The sequence below is a fragment of the Camellia sinensis genome, chromosome 14 (genome assembly GCF_055761805.1).
Source record: "Camellia sinensis isolate YWXY chromosome 14, ASM5576180v1, whole genome shotgun sequence".
Lineage (NCBI taxonomy): Eukaryota > Viridiplantae > Streptophyta > Magnoliopsida > Ericales > Theaceae > Camellia > Camellia sinensis.
Window position 1 is genome coordinate 76,001,690 of NC_138974.1, and position 6,000 is coordinate 76,007,689.

The following is a 6,000-nucleotide window of genomic DNA, read 5'->3' on the forward strand; positions in this document are numbered from 1 at the left end:
GCACCGAAGATATCTAGACTGGCAGCGCTGAGACAAAGTGCCTTAGCAACTCTGCCACTGCACATGTTCCCTCAACAACTTCCAATGGCGGCGAAACCGAAGTTAATAGGAATGGCAGCGCTGAGACAAAGTGCCTCAAAAACTTTGCCGCTACACATGTTCCCTCGGCAACTTCACTGCTGCAGGTGTTGCCTCTACAACTTGACTTGGGCATTTTTCCTCGTTGAGTCCATCTGGAGCCTTGGTGGGTCGGACCTATCTCGGCCCACTTGTTGGCCCACTTTCCTTGGGCTTTGGCCCACGCTCCTCTCTTATCCCTGGTCGCCTTCTCAAGGCGATCTTAGTGCTTGAGTCCATACTTAGTTTGGAATTCAATTTCTGACCCTCTACAATAGGTTAAAAAGTCAATAAGACAAAATGTCACATCCAAATCATAATCATTTCATTTTTTCTCTCACAAAAATCAAAAAATCGATCCTAACCAAAAAACAAAAAATTTAAAAAGCCAACTCACATCCTAAACCAACCTTAAGTATTTTTTTTTTCTTTTTTCATCGTTCTTTGCGTTTCTTCCTTATCTCCTCTGGACCCTTATAGTAAAAAATTTTCATAACACACGCATTGCACCTATACAGCCCTAGTCATTTATCGTCACATCCATATGTGTACATTGCAAATTTTATTCCTCATAAAAAATTATATGTTTGTGTAAAGAGAAAATCAAGGAAGTTTTTAACAACTCCCTTAATAAGTTATCAGAGATTTTTCGTACCTTAATAAGTGGTCGTGATTTTGATTATTCATGTCTCGTGATGTGGCCTTATTTTCCTAGTAATTGTTTAGTATCGATTTCTCTAACTCTAAGAATTTAATTTATATATACTTGTGATTTATGTGGTGTATTGGATTTTTATTGTAATTATTGTTTAGTTATAGTTCAACACATTGTAATAAATAAAATAAAAATTTGTCTCAATAGAACAATATTTTATGACTGATTATCATGTTAATTGTTTGTTCATGCTATTGATATGATATGCAAAGCAAAAGTTGTATTTGAATTTTAAATTTGAGAAGAAAAAAGAAAAGGGAAGGGAGGTTTAGAGAAAATACACCTAGTCTCATAAGTTTGATATATTTACATTATTTATCTCTATTTACAAATCATTTGTATTAATTCTGGTTATTTTAATATTATTAATAAATTAATATAATTATGTCAAATTTGTAGGACTTACTGTAGTTAACTTGTCCTAAAACAAACAAATAAATAAAAGGATTTTTTTTTTTCCACCTAGAATGCATTATTTGCTATGTTTTTAGAGTGTGCTATCCTTTTAAAATTTAATGATATAGTAGTTTATTAAAATATTTAAAATAAGAGTAAAGCTTTGTAGCTTGAATTTTTTGAGCCTCTAATGGTCCGAATTTTTCTCTCCTCTCCATCTCTCTCACAAACCCACCATTCGGCCTCCTCTTCTTCCTCCAGATTTGTTTTTTCAGAACAAAATCCATGTATAAATCAACAACTCTCCAAAACAAAGATAGAAATTAAAGAAAGAAATAAAAAAAATAAGAGAAAAGAAAGATAGAAATTGAAGAAACCAGATCCTCTGACACAGTTTCTAACACCAAGGCAACCATGGTTTCCTCACCATGGCTTCCTCACCATGGCTTCAAGTTTAGGTAGGCAATGAATCTGGATGATTTATGTTGTTTGTTAGTGTTAATTGAATAACCTATGTTGGGTTTGCTTCAATTTCGTGGTGGATTTGGTAGTTTTAGAGAGAGAAAATAGAGGAAGAAGAAGAGGAAGCTGAAGAAAAGCTTCAATTTTGTGATGGGTTTGATAGTTTTTAGAGAGAGAAAGTGGGTTTGCTTCAATTTTGTGGTGTGTTTGGTAGTTTTTAGACAGAGAAAGTAAAGGAAGAAGAAAAGGAATAAGGTTTTGGTTAGGAGGTTCTCTGTTTGTTAGATATTGGTTCTCAAATGTTTGAGACAGAAAAGAAAGGAGGAAGGAAGAAGGAAGAAGAAAAAGGAAAAAGAAAAGAAAAGAAAAGAAAAAAAACCAAACGAAAACGACGTTGTTTTTTCCTACTTGAGCCATTCGGGGCAACTACATTCAAGCTACCTAGCAAAACTCTTAAAATAGTTCTTTCTGTCATATTTTCTCTAATAATCAATCAATTATTTATTTTACACATTACTGTATATTAAAAATGAATCTAATGAAAGTGAGTTTTTGGCTTCGTTTGAAAAGTGGGTTGGTTTTTTGACTTTTTTGACTATTTTAGTCTGAGGTTAAAAAGTTTGATTTGGGACGGACTTTTGACTTTTTTGATTTTTTTTTACTTTTTTGTGAGAGAATGAATGTAATGATTATGAGTTGGATGTGATATTTTGTCTTATTAAGTTAAAAAGTCTATTTTATTTTTTGTGAATATTTTAACCAAAAAAGTTTCAAACCTCTCTTCCCAAACAGAACTTATAATTTACCATATTTTTATCACATTAGACCCCACAAGCAAAAGCAACATGAGATGCTCTATCTAATGTTACAGCTAATAAATGTCTTATTAAAAAATATATAATTAATAGTTTCGTAAAGGATTGTAGATCAGGATCGAGATTGCTTGTTATAATTAAATCATACTTTATCAAGTTGGTGACTTATGATAAAAGAATGTTATGAAGAGCATCATTATTGCTACATAATAATAATAATAATAATATTATTATTTTACTGTATTGGCTGGTATTTTGAATCAAAACTTGGCATTAAGCAATATCAACGTCAATATCAACCTACTGAGAATTGCCACGTGCCCTTCAAATCCCATGTTATTATGAGTTAAATATCATCTAATCAATAACAAAAATGTTAATGTCTCACATGTGACCCTACATTCATATGAGACATTTAGTAAAAATTTTTAAAGTCTCTAGCATTACTCAATCAATAACTCATTTATCGTTCATGTTATGAGAAATTGAGTGGTTAAATTACACTATTACACTATGCATGTGTAAATAAATAATAAAATGGATTAAATTACATTGTTACACTATGCATGTGTAAATAAATAATAAAATAAATACACGCACAGCAAGCACCATGCAAAAGTTAGGTAAACGGTCCATCAAAAAATTAATTATGAAAAGCAAACATAATTTTGTAGAGAAAATATATTGAGGATAATGTGATAATAATTTTTTTCTAATTATAAAGACAAAAGAAGCAAAATAAGCCATATTATATGTGTGGAAATTTTATTTAAAATTTCTTTCTACCATTATTACAAACTTTATTTTGATCTTGCAAATGGAGTCAAATGGAAATTGGTGTAATACAGTGAATCATACACCTATAATTCATTTCCTTTTTTATTTTTAAATTTTTACCTAAATTTATGATTTACACATAATGAAGTTGTGGGAAAAAATGTTAGAAGATGTAGTACTAGAAGCCGTTCATTATTTATAGTTTTCCATTTAAAGTGGTGTTTGACAATTGGTTTTTTAGTAGGTTTTTTTTAGTCTTTTCAATCTTGCTTTTTGGTGAGGACATCTCAATGTAATTTAGATTATTCTTTCAAAAATATATTGTTCATTTCAATAAAATCCAGTGGTGGCTTTAAAATTTTTTATTCTACATGGGGTGTTTAGCAAGAAAAAAAAAAATTAATTTAGGCTAAAATTCACAAAAAGATAAAATAGACTAAAATAGTTAATAAGACAAAATATCATATCAAACCCATAATCATTTCACTTTTTCTCTCACAAACATCACATCCAACCATAAAAAAATCCAATCATCTTCCCAAATACAAAAATTTTAGCTTTCTAAAATAGCTAAAAACTAAAATAGCCTACTAAAATAGTAACTTCCCAAACGAAGCCATAGTCATCCAAATAAATTTTCAAAAATTTCCCAGTTAATGATTTTTTTTTTTACTTAATTTCACAAAATCTAACCTTTGTAAGTGAAATTGAATTCCTAATTCCATGACATCCATGAAAGGGGCAATTGTGAAAGCTCGGACTGATGTGATGGGTTTCAATTTGTTAAAAGATTATTGCAAAGTATAAAATTTGTATGGAACAGAGTTACAAAGCAAGTGCAACAAACAAAGCCATTGGTGCAACACACAAACTAATGAGAACGAATACACAAAACAAAATTTGAAAGAATTTTATATTAGTTTATGGGGTCAACTGACCCATTTTGTATAAGGTGTCGCTGCCTCCAAATGAATTAAAAAAAATATATTTTTTTTTTTATGTGCGTAGAGATGTAAGCAAGGTTCTGAAAAGTAGTTATGGTCGTCGTAATGGTAGTGGTGGCACGATTGTGATTGTGGAATATAAAGGCCGTAGCGTAACGGTTGCGGTAACTGAACCGTGAATTTTTTTATTTTTTGCATAATTTGAAAAAAAACTTACCGATACGCATATTTTTTTTTTCCATGATCATATTTATTGGGTTTTAAAATAAATATTGATCAATTGTTATAAATTTTTAAGTTTGATCCAATATATTTCATATTTTTAAATCACTATAAACTGAGTTTTTTATATTTTATTTTAATAATTAATGACTTTATATTATATAAAAAATCAATCACTAACCATTATATATAAAATAAACAATGACAAGAGTAAGAGAATAAATAAAAGGCTAAATATATATATATATATATACATATATATTAATCAAGCCAAATAGATAATGACACTTATTATTATTATTATTATTATTATTATTATTATACAGATAGACACAGACAAACAAAATAGTTGAGTGATATATAATAGCATAGGTCTTACAACTTCAATAAATCAATAACATATTCTTTATTTTCCCTATTCTCTCTCTCTCTCTATTTCTTGTTCCTCCATCTTCCCTCTTCTCTCTCTATCTCTCTTCTCCCATTTTCAACTCTTTTTTTTTTTTTTGTGTTTTTTCGAAAGAAGCAATTTGGAACAGTTACGTAACAGTGCGTAATAGGCCGTTACGGCACCGTTACGACCGTTATAGCAGCCGCTACGGCCGATACACCTGTGAATCTTAATCACACAGCAAAAGCGGCCGTAACAGATGGCGGTAATTACCACAACCGTTACGTAATGCGGCCGCTTTTTAAAACCTTACATGTAAGCTTAAGAGAAACTCCATTACTAAAAAAAAATAAATTAAAAATCAATATATTCTTATTCATTGCATTTTGATTTTTTTTTCCTTTTTAATTCATTTAATTTTTGATGAGTATCACGATTTACAAGTATGAATACAACCAAACAATACCTAAGTCTAACTTGTTGGGCTCAACCATGACTTTCACTGGCATCCAATTAAAGTCATGTTGGCATCATACTTTAAAGATGTCAAATTAAACACAATTGCATTGCTTACAACAACCAAAAAATGAAAAAAAAAAAAAAGAAAAGAAAAGAAAAGAAATGGAATATTCACAAATCAAATCAACCCCACAGCCCATAGCATATTACCGAGTTGATATTCACTAATCATGAAATTTCCAACAAATAGATAGAATGGTATTTTTTTTTTTTTTGATTCACAAAAAAAAAAAGAAAAAAAGAAATACCATTCTATCTATTTGTTGGAAATTTCATGATTAGTGAATATTTTCCTCTCTTTTTATGATCTTATTCGTTTTTAATGAGTCTTTCTAGGGTATAAAAAATAGATAAAAATGAAAAAGAAAATGAAAATGAAATATTTTTTATTAAAATCAAAACATTTTTTTTACAAATTTTAGAACTCTATAACATTTTACTTATTTTTTAACATTTTTTATCTTGATTTTTGTCTTCTTAATGTCTCAAGGCAATCATTAGTATTTTCTTTATACTTTTTGCTAGTGTTAAAATTGCAATATAATTGTCATTACTCTTGTCTTGTTAAAAAACAAAAGAGTCAAGAAAAAAAATATGTTTGAAATTTCTATTTTTTGAATCCTTGAATTTCACCATCCCATG